This window comes from Myotis brandtii, unplaced genomic scaffold (genome assembly GCF_000412655.1).
Source record: "Myotis brandtii unplaced genomic scaffold, ASM41265v1 scaffold10, whole genome shotgun sequence".
Classification (NCBI taxonomy): Eukaryota; Metazoa; Chordata; class Mammalia; order Chiroptera; family Vespertilionidae; genus Myotis; species Myotis brandtii.
In genome coordinates, this window is record NW_005353325.1 from 525984 (window position 1) to 542593 (window position 16610).

Genomic DNA, 16610 nt, shown 5'->3' on the forward strand with positions numbered 1-16610 from the left:
TATTGCATTACCACTCTAAAGGCTGAATCACTGACAAGGCCTGAGGAAAGGATGAATGAAGACTTGGACACTTATAAATGCTCACCTTTCTCCTTCATCCGTTAGTATGACAGGCATATAGATACAATGCTCTTAAAAACTGAACATTTCCTTATTTATACTTCTAAGAAAGATCTTCCATTCTTAGCACTGAAGAAACAACAACAAAAACATTGCTCTTGCCTTCTGACTTTTGTTGATGAATAAAACGGTAAGATGCTAGAATATTAAGACATAGATAAATACTTGAAATTTAGGATTTGGAATAGACATACTGAGAGCAGCTTTCTTGATTTAACTCTTGCTTTAGGTCACTCATATTAAAATGGACTAGGCTAAAATGACCCAAAGGGAAGCTTAAGGAAACATTACTAGAGCTCATCAAGGTCCCCGATTTTATTCTGTGTGGGGGAAAGATGTCCCTTGGAGATGGCCATGGTCTTGTGATTTTAATTGGTCATCAAAATGGGAACCTGAAATGAGATATATTTTCTGAGCAGAGCGTTTAAGAGTCATGAGTGATAACCTCTGCTCTTTTCCTCTGCCACAGCCACCGTGTCAGCACATGGTAACATGGATCCCATGAAATCAAAGCAGCCGGAAATGAGGAGTCAAAACTTAGATGACAGCTGCTCTGAAGAGTCTTATTTTTGCCTTGTCCCTGACCAAGCTCTAAACAAAGCAAGAGGCCTTTCCCCCCTACATTCACATTAATCTTTGTATCCTGAAGTAAAATAGTACATTTCTTTCCATTGAGACATACTGTTCTCTTTAGTTTCTGTTTTGTTTTCTTATTTTATTTTTCCAGAATTCTGCTAGACATTCAGGATCAATTTCAACTTACAGAAGAAAGCAAATTTCATGAGGGCAGGGTATTTTACTGTAGTCTCCCTGTATCACCCATAGGTATACTAATGTTTCATTCATTGGAGTTAACAATAAATATGGTTGAATGAAGCAACCAATGATTACCAGTATAGTCTCCTATGTCTTCACACTTTTGAGCTGAGACCTGATATTCTGTTTATTAATTCAGATGAATAGTTTTTTTAGGGATACAGATTCCATTTCTCTTTACCCTGAATTTTGAAGTTTTGTCACAGACAGAATAAATGACACAAAAATATCTATCTAATATAAAGTGTTATGAGTTTGAAAATTCCGTTGTCACATTTTAACCTCCAGACTGGATATCCAGGGGCATCAGCTAGTTAGAATTCAGTAAAAATTTGCCTTGTCCCTTGATGCATATAATTTGCTGGAACATAAAGTAGTGTAAAAAGGCTTGGCTTTTGTAATACCCCACATCAGAATTCCAATAGTGTCTGACATTGTCATTGTGTTGTGTCCATAGGCAAGTTTTTTCATTTGATTCAATAAAAAATAATTGATTGTGTGCTTCAATTCATCAGGCAGTGCACTATAACCCAGGGTTATAGAGATGTAGTCTTTACCCTCAGAGAGTTCAATATGTAATAGAAGAAATGGCCACATAAACAGATGATACAAAGGGGTTTTTTTTAATGCAATAAAAGTGATTTAGCAGAGGATTATAAATCAAAAGGGGGAGAATATTACCCAGCTTTAGGAAGTTCCCAGTTGAAATTATACCCTATATGAAATTACCAACAAATATAGCCCAAATCTAAACGTTTCTTCCTACCTCCGGAACTGGCACTCTAGTGTAATTTAAGCCATTATCACATCTTCTTTGAAAAGAAGTTTCAAATTTATTGACCTATATTATAGTATCACAACAGCCATATGAATATTAAAAATATAGCATCATTTTCTGATTTAAATATCTTCAATAGCTTTTCACTATACTTAATAATACAAGTACTATTCCATATCTTGGACCATATAACTTTGGCTGAGAGTAGCTACCTTCTCACTAATCCCAGCATCCCTTCATGGGTAAACAATTAGACAGACTTCCCAGATTCTCTCTAGTGATATGTGACCTTATGATTGTGTTCTAGGTGATGGAATTTTATCACAACATAAACTTGGAAGCCATGCGTTAAAGATGGATATTTCTGGATGCCTTAATGACTTTATGAAGCTATGACACCCTCTCCCCACAACATCAGCCTACTAGGAAACTGGGATGAAGTTATGGACATTTCAGTTTTACCTGTGAAATCTGCCAGGGTTAGTAACTAACACAAGGACCCTACTTTATATCTGTCTTGCCAAACTTTTTGCCTCAGTTGCGTTCACTCTTACAGTCGCCCACTCCATTGCAGTCACACTGGCCTTTCTCCTGAACCTCAAGCATCCCAAATTTGTTCCTATATCAGGATCTTGCACTTCCTCTCTTCTCTGCCTGGGATCTTATTGCTCAGGGTGTGGGATTGGCTTACTGTTCACTTCTTTAGGTCTCTGACCAAAGTCATCTGTACAAGAAGCTTCCCCTGACCACTTCCACTTTAAAACAGGCACCACTTCCATCATATTCTATTCCCTTTCCCTGCTTCATTTTTCTTCAGAGTATAACATAATCTGTTCATGTTATTTTACATCTTTCGTATTTCTTCAGAGTATGATTCCAGTAAGTGAAATTATACTGTATATTTATTTGCCTTTTGTTTGTCTCTATTACTAGAATATAGTCATGAGGCAGGGCCACTTTCTGTGTTTACAATTTTATCCCTAGAAACTCTTTGCACACAGTAGGCAATTGGTGATTATCAGTTGAATGGAAACTGAATGAATATTGGTGTTTAGATATATAAGAGAATGATTCCTGCAACTGGAAGATCCAGGGCATGGTTTTGGGAATAGATACCTAATGTGATGTAGAGGTGCTGGCCAAGATATGAAAACAGCCCACCAAGATGAGACTTTCTATATTCATTTATTAAAAAAAATGGTTTATTAAGCACCAGACCAGTCCATGATAAATTCTGGGTAGAGTGGTATGCCAGGTAATGGCTCTGCCCTTATGGAGCTTATATTCTAGTGGAGAAGAAAAGGAGTAAAGAAAGGAATTTAAGGTGTCAGAGTGCTTTTTCCACATTGACCGAAAAGTATTGTTTAGAAAGGAGAATTCTGCACCATGTATGATATTTTCATTTTAAGTCGGGACAAAAACATGAGGGAAGATCCAATATTAAAGATCAAGACAGGGTAGAATGGCTGGAATTTATTACCCTCAAAGGAGGAAGAGTTTTGGAAATCAGGCCTCTAATTCTAGGCCAGAATCCTTTCCAACTAGCTCCCCTGGCTGCTCAGGGCTGGTTTTCTACTCTAGGAAGAGTAGCCAGGGCTTTCTTTACCTGGTGCCAACCCTCTGCACCTCCACACTTCCCTAGGGCAGAGCCTTCATGTCTACTTATTGGCTGTCTTAAATATCACAGTCCCAAGATGTGCAACCTAGCCTCCAGTGAACATTTGTATTTAGGAGGGCACCTCCAGGCAGGATGGAAAGGTGCTATTTTGGGAAACAGTGAAACCAGAATAAAAAACTGAAACATTTATGAATGTGAATTTATATTCTCCAAACCAGATGTGACTGCTGCCTTGTCGGCACTTGCATGATCCTGCATGCTGCCGCTCTGCTTCCTATTTTATGGGCTTACCTTTTCAACCCTGATTATAGACTGCTATTTGAATGCATGCATTTTACTGTAAACATTTTAAAAATGTACATTTCCAAGCAAAGTGCATTGCACCTGCCAGTCAAAATTACTTATTGAAATTAATTATATTTATTAAAGAGTATTTGCCCATATTCTTCAAAACACCTCAACTCAGATTTTTCACCCCCTATGATATTTAATTAAAATGAAAAAAAGTGAAATAAAACCTCTCCTAATCCTTTGAACTCCTTCTTCTCTAGTGGGTAATTTATATACATGTTTGTGTGAGATTCATTTTTCAGTGATTCTGGCTGCCAATCTCCACGCTAAATTAAGCAAAAAGTTGCCCTGCTGTGCATATCTGAGCTGCAGGTGCAGGAATTTAGTGCTTAAGTAAATGTAAGGGAATTGGTGATAGGCATGGATTATTGGAAATGTACTCACTTTCCTGTTGGGTTTGAAATGTGATGTAATGGCACTCAATTAAGAATATAGATTTAGAAAGGCCAAGTTCCAAAGAAATTTAAACTCGGGCAAAATAACTTTACAGAAGTCTAGTCCCGTGAAGAACAAATAGCCATTTTCATTTACCCTCTTAAATTGTTTACTTTGATAGCATCAGCTCTGGAATTATGGATAATACCACTCTCTATTTCCACCCCTAACTCCATTATTTATTAAAGAGAATAGTGGAGGCAATTGGGTTTGATAAGGATATTTTAAGAAATTTCAAAACCCTTATTACATTGCCAAGTATAGATTTCAGCCAGACTTCATATATACTTTCCTTGGAATATATTTGAGGTGAAGTAAACTCTGGGATGTGAAATATCAAAAATTAAAGCCATCAGGTCAATAAAATAGTAGAGTCACGCACTGGATAGCCACATTTCAGTCAACAACCGACAAATATACTATCGTGGTGCCATAGGATTATAATAGAGCTAAGTAAAGATCTTTTTTATTATACTTCCTAAATTGGCATTTCAATTTGTTTTTGCATGTTACACATCTTTGAATGAGTATACTGAGTTTTATCTGCATTGTTATGGGACAGTCCACAGGTTACTAAGGATAAGTGCACACATGTACACACACAAGCATGCACACCTATTTGCTACATGTTTCTGATTTATTTAAATACATATTATTTAACAGCCTTTTACATGACTTGTGTCCCAGATAAAACATAGTTGCTACAGATTACCCATGTTCAGGTACAAGACGTTACTGAGTTGATAGAGCCAAATTCTTGCTACACTACAGGTCTTTTATAGTCATGCTTCCACTATGTTCATGAACAATTCCAATTATCTATCTACATGTTTCCATTTAAAAATATTTTATAAAAATTAGCCTGTGCATGATTCTTATATATTCTAGGCATCAGCTGAGATACACCCTTTTGCAGAGAAAGCTAGAGGATTCAGTGTCAAAGTAACCCCGAATGATATTTCCACCTTCTTAAGTTAGTTTCTTAGCATACCTGTTTTCCCATGTGATCATATGTAATATATGCATATACACTCACACACATGCATACACACAGTTGAACTTGTGGATTTTCCTGTCTCTCCTCACTGACAAAATGTTAAAAGAGCAGAGTCTTTATTATCACATGTGATTACAGAGTTAGAGCATCACCAGTATGTGTAAAACACTACAGAGACCAACCTTAGTATACCTTGATTTTCATTACTTATATTAATGTCTGTGAGAATGTGATAGGCTTTTATTTTCCTCTTTGTAGAAAATATTCAGATTTTTGGTACTAATATTACATTTTGTAAGGTTACATTGTTCTAACAATGAATTGGATTGAGCATCAAAACCTTCCTAATTCAATTTAAAGTACTGTGTGTTTTATATTTCAATTGAGTTACTATATAATGTTCCTTTTCAACTACCATAAGCATTTTTTAGACATTTAACATGCAATGTCCTATGCAGACTAAAGAATTGATTAACTTTTGTAGAATTTCCCAATATGTGGACAAAGTACACTTTCTCATTTAAATAAAGTGCCTAATTAAAGTTGTAAGTTGGAATGAAGTGTCACTTTTTGATATATCCAATTTTATGTCACTAGTGCTAAATCACAATGGGACATTGATTCTGCTTTTTATCATTGCTGCTTTCTTAAAATGAACACTAATGTGAATTGATTTTTTTTCTGTAATAAAGTTTTATTTGAAGTCAGTAGGTTGCAGACTCAAGGTAAGGCATCGGTAAAATGAAAAAAAATATATAAGTATTAAAATGAATTACATTTTTAATTACTTCTCTTATGCATAAACTTAGAAATTATACATTGCTATGTTCACTGTAAGATAATTAAATTATTTTAGTTACCTACAAACTGACAAATTAAAATGTAAAGAATAGAGGTAAAATAAGAAAGTGCCATCCTTTTCTTCTAAAACAGTGGTTCTCAACCTTCCTAATGCCGTGACCCTTTAATACAGTTCCTCATGTTGTGGTGACCCCCAATTTCATTGTTACAAATTGAACATAATTAAAGCATAGTGATTAATCACAAAAACAATATGTAATTATATATGTGTTTTCCGATGGTCTTAGGCGACCCCTGTGAAAGGTTCGTTCCACCCCCAAAGGGGTTTCGACCCACAGTTTGAGAACCCCTGTAAAAGTGAACTTAAGCCCATAGATGTTTCCAGAAGGATGTGGTGAGATCTGGGGTTGACTTTCAGGTGACTTATTCAAAAGCTTAGTTACACAGAGTAAATAAGATTGCCCCAAACAAAGCTAGGTGTGACTAGAACAAAGGGTCTAAAAGGTCTTAAAATCTATAAAATAAATGAACTGATGAAGCTAAATGAGCCTATTTGCTATAAACTTAAGTACAGAATATTCTTTAAAAAATTTTATGGAACAATATAAAGAAATGTATTTGGATTTTTTATACAGTTTTGTTCTGCTTGGTTTACTAATTTAACTTTTTGCCTAATAAGCAATTCTAAAAGCCAACATTATAGCTCTGAAATTTATTTTCTAAAATGCCTCAATGAGGCTATTTATATGAAAGATATCTAATAAGCACTGTATACTGTCCTAATGCACAGACAATGTGAAAAACAAACTATGTGATATACTTCCATTAGCCTTTTCACCAAGCATTTCAGTAGTTCTTATATTATGTCTCTGTATTTAAATTTATTTTCTATTATACACCAGATATTATATGATTCTGAATCAAGTAAGACCTGCTTCTGTTTCAGCTCAGTGATTGGTAGGGAAGAAAAATGCAATCACATATCATAATGCAGTCTTATAAATTCAATGACATCAGTATAATATCATAGTGTTACATGGAAATAAAAATAAATAGGTACACTTACAGATGGTTAAAGTGTTAGTAAAAGTTATGAGGAAAGCTGACATTGCATTTATATTCACAGGCAGTATGGAAAATAATAAGGGGTAAAGCCTAGCTCAGATTTTGTAGGGCTGCAAAATTGTAAAATTTTCAAGCTCACAGACTAGTGAGGAAAACATAAAACACATAAAACAGCCATAATACAATGTGGTAATATTATACCAAATTCTATACAAGTAAACACAGATATTTTTAAAAAAATATATTTTTATTGATTTCAGAGAGAAAGGGAAAGGGAGAAATAGAAACATCAATGATGAGAGAGAATCATTGATCGGCTGACTCCTGCACATCCTACAGTGGGGATCCAGCCCACAACCTGGGCATGTGCCCTGACGGGGAATCAAACTGTGACCTCCTGGTGCATAGGTCTATGCTCAACCACTGAGCCACGCTGGCCAGGCAGTAAACACAGGTCTTAAGGGGTAGAGAGAGAAGCAAGGTCAACTTTGGAATTATATGTTGCCATGATGGCTACTGCTTCACTGAGATTCCACTAAATGCACAGCAGGTCAGAGATGTGTTTGCTCAGTGTGCAGGACTTCTCCCGAGAGGCTATATGGAGCAGCCATTCTTTGGAGAAATCCCTGGTGGAGAGAAAGGAAGGGAATGGAATCCTCCATCCCCATCTTCTCTTTTCTATTGGTCAAAGATCATCTCCTGGGAAGGTAACGTCCTGCCCTTGCAGGCTGCACCATCCGGCCCTTTATAATGCTGCTCATGGTGCCTGACCCAAGGTGGTATAAAGTGTTGTTTCCTCCACCATCTAGAAGTTGTGTGAGGCTGGGAACTCCTGGCATCATGCTGTTTCAGCTGGGATGCACTTGGAGGATGAGTGATTCATCAGCTCACTCTGGTGTTTGCTGGATAGGTTGGTAGGTGGATGGAACATTAGTACAAAAAAGAAAAGAATTAGTCATGCAAACATTTCTGTCTGAGATAACTACCCCTCTCTACAATCCCATTATTTTTATTATTATATATGTATTTATTTTATTGTTGACAATATTACAGATTTCTCCCATTTCCTCCCCCCTACCTTTGCCCTACTCTTCCTAGCCCTCTCCCCCCCTCTCCCCCTCAGGCCTTCACCACATTATTGTCTGTGTCCATGGGCTATGCATATATGCATATAAGTTCTTTGGTTAATTTCTTCCCATCTCCCTATACCCCTTCCCTCTTAGTTCTGTCAGTCTGTTCCCTACATCCATGATTCTGGACCTATTTTGTTCATCAGTTTATTCTTTAACTACAATTCTTTTCAGAAAGCATGAACATTGTACATATCTGTGTCCTTTGTTGGGCTAAGAGTACCTGAGGAAAAGAACTTAATTGCTTATTTACCTTTGTATTTTCAGAGACTGACACAGTTCCTGGTACAAAATTCACTCACAAATAACAATACTTACTATAAGCAATACAAGAAAATATTTTATAAAAATAGCAATATTCAGGGTATTTTCTAAAGCAACTCATTTTAATTTTGCTTTCTCAAGAAGAGAATTCTCTTCACGAACATTAAATCTTCTTAAATTGACTAGTAGGTTATTAATTTAATAGTTTCATGGTTCACCCCTGATTCATATAGTGGCCCAGGCGGGCTCATAAGTCTTGTCTTAGCAACCCAGAGCCAAACCCAGACAAAGCCAGAATTCTTAACAGGACATCTGTGTAGAAACAAGAACAGTGAATGTGATTTCAATAGCGAATAAACTGAAATTAGCTTATTCCCATAAGTACACCCTGCAGTATCTGGAAAGGCAAGAAAGAATGGTTCATTAATATAAAAATTATTATTGGATAATCATGAGTATTCATAGAGAGCAAACTATCATTTTAGAAAGGTTTTCACTTTGCCCACTGAATCTATAATCAGACCATGGAAGTCTGAATCGCTTGAACAGCTGATCTTCCCTTCCACTCCCATTCTCCTGTCCCCATCTCCATTGTCTACACCTGGCTGTACAGGGTCAACAGTGTCATTGGACACCTTTGGCTAAAGGTGTGTATTTCAAAGAGGGGAACTGGAAGTGGGTTTTGCATTCTTCAGGTCTTGTCCTCCAGCAGGGTTCACTGGTTCTTCAGAGTGAAATAGCCACAGGTCAAATCACCCTTTTCTTCCTGGTGTTTTGTGTCAACAAAGTTTTTTACTTTCTTTTTTCCCCTTTAACCAAAAACCTGTCTCCTAAAAATGGGGGAGAAGACATGAAAATAATGAGATTAACTGGAGTGAGAGTTAAATGAAGAAAATTCTGTGTTGCCTCACTTATTCTATAATACAAAAGTTTTCAGATAAAATTAATTTAAATAATTTTATTTTTGGCATAACTTTCTGGCTGATAAGTATTAACCTCAAAAAATGTTTTTAGCATAGTCTGTGTTTTATGCTTAAGAATTTAAATGCATGTCTAAGCTTATAAATTCTAAATGTAGATTTTTCTCTTCTAAGTAGAATCATAAGTAGATTTTATACCCATAATTCCCAACATACTTGACCAATTCCCTGGATCCCATGATGCTAGTAAAACAAACATTTTACCACTACTTTCCCATTCTATATAGAGACTGATATGAAAATCTGGTACACAGAATATGAGTAAGTAAATCATAGTTTTTTTTATTTGATTGTTACCAACCAACTGCTTCTAAATTGCTTATTTGACCTTGAAATAGTATAAAATTTATAGAGGCCTAGTACACGAATTTGTGCACTGGTGGGGTCCCATGGTCTGGCCAGCGATCAAGGCCTATGGGGGAGGGGAAGGTGGCCAGGGGGAGGAGCCGTGGGAAGTTGGCTGGTGGTGGTGGGGGAGGCGCTGTGGGAGGTTGGCTGTGGGAGTGCACTGACCACCAGGGGGCAGCTCCTGCATTGAGCGTCTGCCCCCTCATGGTCAGTGCGCATCATAGCGACCGGTCGACCAGTCATTCCAGTTGTTCCAGTTGTTAGGTCGTAAGGGTCGTTTAGGTTTTTATATATATATAGATACTTAAAAGGTGATATCTATCATATACAAAAGTACAGATCAATTAATGACATGAAAACCCCTGGGATGAAATATTGCTTGCTAACTGAGCAATTGTTGACAAACTATTTAGGCTTAGAAATTGAAAAAGCAGTATAGCCAAACTGGAAAGAGGAAAATAAAGAAAAGGCCTCTCACCTCTGTGTTCCTGTATCCATCAGGAAACCTGATTGTCTGTCTTCATTACACAAGATCATTCCTTCAACCTGCTCAACCCTTGGTTCCCCATTTGGCCTTTCACTTTCTCTATCAGTTTGGGAGAGAACTTAGAAGGAAATAGCCTAGTCTAGGTTATAAAGCAATGTTTGCCATTCCATTTAGAATGTTTTCTAGATTAGAGTGAGGAGGCAGAAGAAGGGGAAGTAGGAAGAGAGCATTCTGAGGATTGAAGTTTCTTCTATCAAACACACACACACAAGCAATAGGCATCAGGTCAGGGCCATTTCCTCAGCCACCTGGGGCCACACCTGTGGAGACTAGAGACTAAGAGGTATCCATTTTGCATTCTGATAAACCTAATGTAATCCCTTCTCTTTGCACAGCCCTGAAGTGGAGGCTGCTTCTTGCTATTGGTCTCTCTACTACTTCATTGTTCCTATCAATCGTTTTCAGTTGTTCGTTAAGTTTATAACAATGTGTCATATGAAATTTTGTTTAAATAACTTGTATGGTGTCTGTGCCCTTTCCAACTGGCACATGATCCTTTAACAAGGACACCTCTAAACAACGGAAATATGGTAAGGAAAGATTTGCCTGAAGTAATTTTTTAGAGAGATTTAAAGCAGTACCTCCAACCCAAATCAATCTCCTTATCTTAATGCCCATTAATACACTGCCTAGTGAAATCTCTATTTTAAAGTTCTATAGGTGTCCCAAACTAATCAGATAAAAAATAATTTTTTTCTTATGCTTTGCCCATTAAACTCACTCCTTTCTCAGTCTTTCCTGTGACAAAAAATGGCATCATTATCCACTTGGTTATTCCAATCAAATATCTGGAGATTAATATTGATGACTTCTTCTTTGACTTATATATTCAATCAATCACTAAGTGTGTAATTCTATTCTTAAATTGTCCTAAAATCTGTTCACTTATTTTCATCATCAATTACTAGTTCCATTACATCCCTTGCTTGGATTGCTAGGGAGCTTTCTAATTGTACTTCCTGCTTGGAGGTTTACCTCCAATCATTCTCCACTTGGAATTCACCACACATTTAAAAGTAAAAATTTCATTGTACCATATACCTTTGCTTAAATTTTAAAAATAAACCCTCTATTAACTTAAAGTCAAAACTAGTCTTTCATGATCTAGTAACTGCTTACCTTGAAAAATCTTGAAAGAAAACTGTGTTTTTTTTATAACTTTCTCTTCATAAGTCTACCACACTGCCACAAACAATGATAAGAAAATATTAGTAATTATTTTACAGAGTTTCAAAATAAAGATTTAGAACTACTATTTTCTGGTTGTGGAAGTTTATACAGGCTGCATGGATTTAAATCTTAGTTGTACCACTTACCTTATGTATGACCCTGGGCCATTTACTTATAGTGTGTATGTGTATGAGAGTATTCATTTATAAAATGGAAATAAGTCTATTTACATCAAATGATTGTTAGAAAATTAAATTAATAAATGCATAGCATTCAAAAACACTGACATTACAATTGCTTGATGTCATCATTAAATGTATTGCTATATCTAGCCTTATATATTAAATGTTAACATATATAAATATATTATATATAAGTACATAAAAACACTAACATTCATCTTAGTCAGTGAAATTTCATTAGTTGCTCATTCTCTGCTTCTTAAAATAGTTCCTTCATTTGAATTTCAAGGCACTACCTTTGCTTGCTTTTCATCCTATTTCTCAGGTTTCCCCTTCTCACTTTTTTTTTTTCAGGAAAGCAAAGGGAGAGGAGATAGAAACTTCAATGATGAGAGAGAATCATTGATAGGCTGCCTCTGCATCACTGGGGATCAAGCCTGAAGCCCAGGCATGTGCCCTGACCAGGATTTAAACCATGACCTCCTGGTTTATAGGTCGATGCTCAATTACTGAGCCATGCTGGCTGGGCTGTATATTTCTTTTTGAAGCTATAACATATACTTAAATGCTGTGCTTTTAAAACATACACAATACATTTTTAAATTGATTTGACAAAATATTTGAGTTTCTTTACAAGCCAAATGAACATAGCATATTTCTTAAAATAAAATTTATATAAAATTAGTTATTATTGCTGGTTCTCATATGTTGCACTTCAAATTTTGTAAATGCTATAGAGCTCAATACTTGGCCAGCTTCCATTTTCTGTGCCTATTATTCTATGTGATCTAATCCAACCTCTCACTTTAAATATTCTAAATATGTTTGACTCAAATTTATATCAATATTTTGGATCCATACCAGAATTTCTTGTATATTTGTATAGACTTGTATAGATAACTGATCACCTTTTCACTTATAATAGAAAATTAAAACTTAATGTGCCCCAGAATGAGCTCCCGTTACTTTATGATTCTCATTCTGCTACCTCAGCAGTCTGGTTTGGCTATAGTTCATAAAACTCATGAGAACTGAGGGTAACTGGTGAAATTTTATTCTTGCATTTTTATGTATGTAAGAAATATTGAATCTTTGTTCAAAATTGTATTGAAATTGTGTCTTAGTCCATTCAGACAGCTATAACAAAAATACCATAGCCTGGGTGGCTTATAAACAGCCCACACTTATATCTCACAATTCTGGAGGCTGGGCAGTCTAAGCACCTTGATCTTGGTGAAGAACTTGATTCCAGGGTCACAGCTGGCCATTGTCTCCATGTGTCCTCACAAGGCTGAAGGGAGACGAGAGGTCTCCGGGATTCCTTTTAGAAGATCACTACTTCCATTTGCCAGGACTCTGCCCTCATGCCCTAATCATGTCCCAAAGGCCCCACCTACAAATGCCATCGCATTGTGGATTCATTTCAACACAGTAATCTTTGGGGGGACAAAGTCAGTTTTTCTATAGCAAATATGTCTAATTTATTCAGCAAAATGTTTTCTATCTATATAAAGAAACCGTTTGTGTGTGTGTGTGTATGTTTGTGTGTCTGTGTATGTGTGTGTGTGTGTGTGTGTAGTTTGCATTATACATGCTAATAGTTGTAAGAAATACTAAAAATCAAAATGCCAAAACACACTTGACAGTATTTTGTAACTGGAATTTTTATTAAAAATAAACCATACTTAGTCAAGACGTTGCCACTACGTCAGGGTCACAAGAGATGGCAAACAGAAACTTAGTCTGTAGTAACTGTGTTTGCTAATTTTAAATTGAACTGCAAACAATTTTAAAATGCATTATTTAGATATAAGTTAATCTTTCCTGGGATGATGCCATAGAGGGGAAGACCTGATAAGCACACAAGTGAGCCTCTGGTGATGGGCTTGCAAAGACTTACTTGTTGTCACTAAACCTCCACCCATGGGGAGGAGGAGCACCGCCTGCGTGGACTGGGTTCTAAAGAGACAGAAAAGCAAACTTCACAAATGGTCCAACATTCCCTTAAAATTTCCTTATGAAGAAATCATTTGAGGACAGACTACTAGTCCTCTTTGAAGCTAATACAGGCACTTTTTTTCTTCACTATTGGGATGAATAGCTGTTTCTTTGGTTAAGCACCAAATGAAATAGTCAGGGTTTATTTTAATAATAAATAATCAACATAATGAGATACATTATCATAGATAATTTAGATACTTGAGAACTACAACCTAACTTAGGAATTGGATTCATACCCCCTTTATCACATTTACTCAGGCAAATTCTCATTTCTCTCTGTTTCTCTCTCTCTCTGTTTCTCTCTCTCTCTCTCTCTCTCTGATTTATTATTATTATTTTTTTTGCTAGGCACACACAATTAAATTTCTTAAGTGAAACATGATTATGATATAACTATACTGTAATGCAAATTAGACCATCCTAAAAATCATATATAAGTATACTTTAGCAAAAAGATTTATACAGAATTACCACTACTCTCTTGCAATATGTATTTCCCTCTCTTAAATTATTCCCACTTTCTAGGTTTTATATTACTTTAATCATCACTGTATTTACTGCAAAAATAAACACTTGGACTAAATAAGGCACAGAAATATTAATAAAATTTAAAATAAACAAGAAGATGTTCTATAATACTCTAAAAGAAATACTTATAGCTGTTTATATTTCACTGGCCCTAAAGATATGTTCATTTCCTACTGATTATAAATAAGAACGGATTCAATAAAAGAAGTCAAGACAGTAGATATAGGATTCAGAGATATAGGCTTAATATAATTAAACTAACCCTTAGTGAACCCAGTGTTGTTTCCTTTCCGCAAAGTGCCTACTTCCAATTTAATAAAACCTTTTTAGAAATAATGGCCTTCTGAAAACTCTCCTCCTAACACTGGTGAGAGAAAAACAAGGTCCAAAGCTCTCAGTGATCTTTTGAAACTACGGGCCATCTAGTTGAAAACTAAATAGGTCTACAATATACCAGTCTGCATTCATGTGGAACATTTCCCAAAATCATGCATCAAAGTACATAGCCTAGCAAATGCTCTCCACTGCACACGCATGCATCTTCATTAGACTGGCAGGGACAAGACATCATTTTGAGAGGGACTAGATCCTTTTGTATATGAATGTCTTACCATTGACTGTGAATGGTAAGAACAGGTATAAAACAGGATGGAATTATCTAAAAGTTTAATGGTACCAAAATTAATTTCAACTTCTGTTTTCCCTGCTTCCTCCACTCTATTGACTCTAAAATCTAAAATGCCTTTGTAATCACTCATTACTCATTCGTTTATAGTTTAGGCTAACCTGAGTTTCTAGATGAATAAATTGTACAGTTATCTAGAGTGCTAAAATCAATGTTTATGAAATTATTTTAACATGCAGTGCCTTAAGAAGCCAGTTCGAGGAGGAAAAGAAAAAGATGAAGTTGCTCTGACATCCTTTTTTCATGAAATAATATGGAGTTTGGAGTTTGAAGATAAGGATCCAGTACGGATTCTACCATCAAATGTACATGTCAAGTTGCCTACTTATTTAGATGTGTTCCTTCTACAAGTAAAGAATATGGGCAAATATTCTCTTGGTTCACTGTTTAGGATTGTTATAAAAATGCATGTTTACGAAATTTTGAGCAATTATTGTTTATGACATACTAAATTCTGACATGTTAAAAATGATTGCAGGAGGGAATTATTATGAAGTCAAGTTGCAAGCATTGTGAGTTGTTGCTAAGGGATCACTTGGGCAATATCGCTAGGCTCTTTTGTTTACAACTGCCATTTTCTTCCACTCCCAACAAATGGAATCCCCTGCCTTTGTTGCCCAGGCTCTCCCCTTGTCCAGTTCTTAGGACCAATTTTTACCTTAAGCAAGAATGTTTACACTGCTGTATAGAATCATGTCGAAGAGCACTAGCTTGGGAGCAACAATGTGTGTGCGGTGTATTACCTTTTCATTAGCATCTGCATTAGTCCTTTGCACTAACAAAGGACCCCCAACCACAGTGACTTACATTAGCCAACTGTAACTTCTTAGCTGGAAGTGGGCTGTGGCTCAGCGAGAGGCTGCATCTCTGCGGCAGGTGCCTTCTCATTCTGGGACCTGGAAGGAGTGGCCCCTGTTGACCATGCTCTTTTCATGGTGGATCTTAAATCTCCCACTAGACTGGTTGTGTATCATGTCTGCTCACAATCCTCTGGTCAAGATGTCACACGGGCAAGCTCAACTCAGTGAGGCAGAAATGTGTTGCCTTTCCACAGGATACAAGGGAAGTCACATGGCAATGGAAGGGGAGGCAATCTTACAGGGAAGGGAGGGAGAGAAATAGTGTAAATGTAAAAAACAAACAAACAAACAACCCAGAAAGATTCATAGATACAAACTGATTGTTGCCAGAGGGAAGGGGGGGGGGGGAGAGTTAGGTAAAAAAGGTAAAAAGGAATAAGAGGTACAAACCTCCAGTTATTAAAAAATTTTTAAAGTCACGAGTAACGTATAGCATAGGGAAAATGTCAATATTACTCAACTTTGTATAGTGACATGATTATTAGGCTTATTGTGGTGATCACAGAGTAAACAATATAAATGTCAAATCAGTGTGTTATACACCTGAAAGTAATACAATATTGCTTGTCAACTATACTTTAATTTTAAAAAAGTAGGATTTTTCCAGCCATCTATCACCACATGTTAAATTGGCCTATTTCCTCAATCACCCAGGCGTTATTTACAACTTGGCTCGCCCTCTGCCAAGCATTTGATAGTTACTGAAGGAAAATTCTTCTGAGTTCAAGTAACTGAATATGTTTTTCACCTTCATCTTGGTAGATCTCTTTGAAGCTTCTGCCTTTTCCAATCTGCGTCAGGAAACATACGTCCATAGTGCAGATAATATAGGTGCATTGCCATGCACTTTGTAGATGCTCTTTCCTCCCTCTAGGCCTGTTACCCCCAGGCACGGCTGGAACTTTTCCTCAAACAAATGAGGAAGGAGAAAATG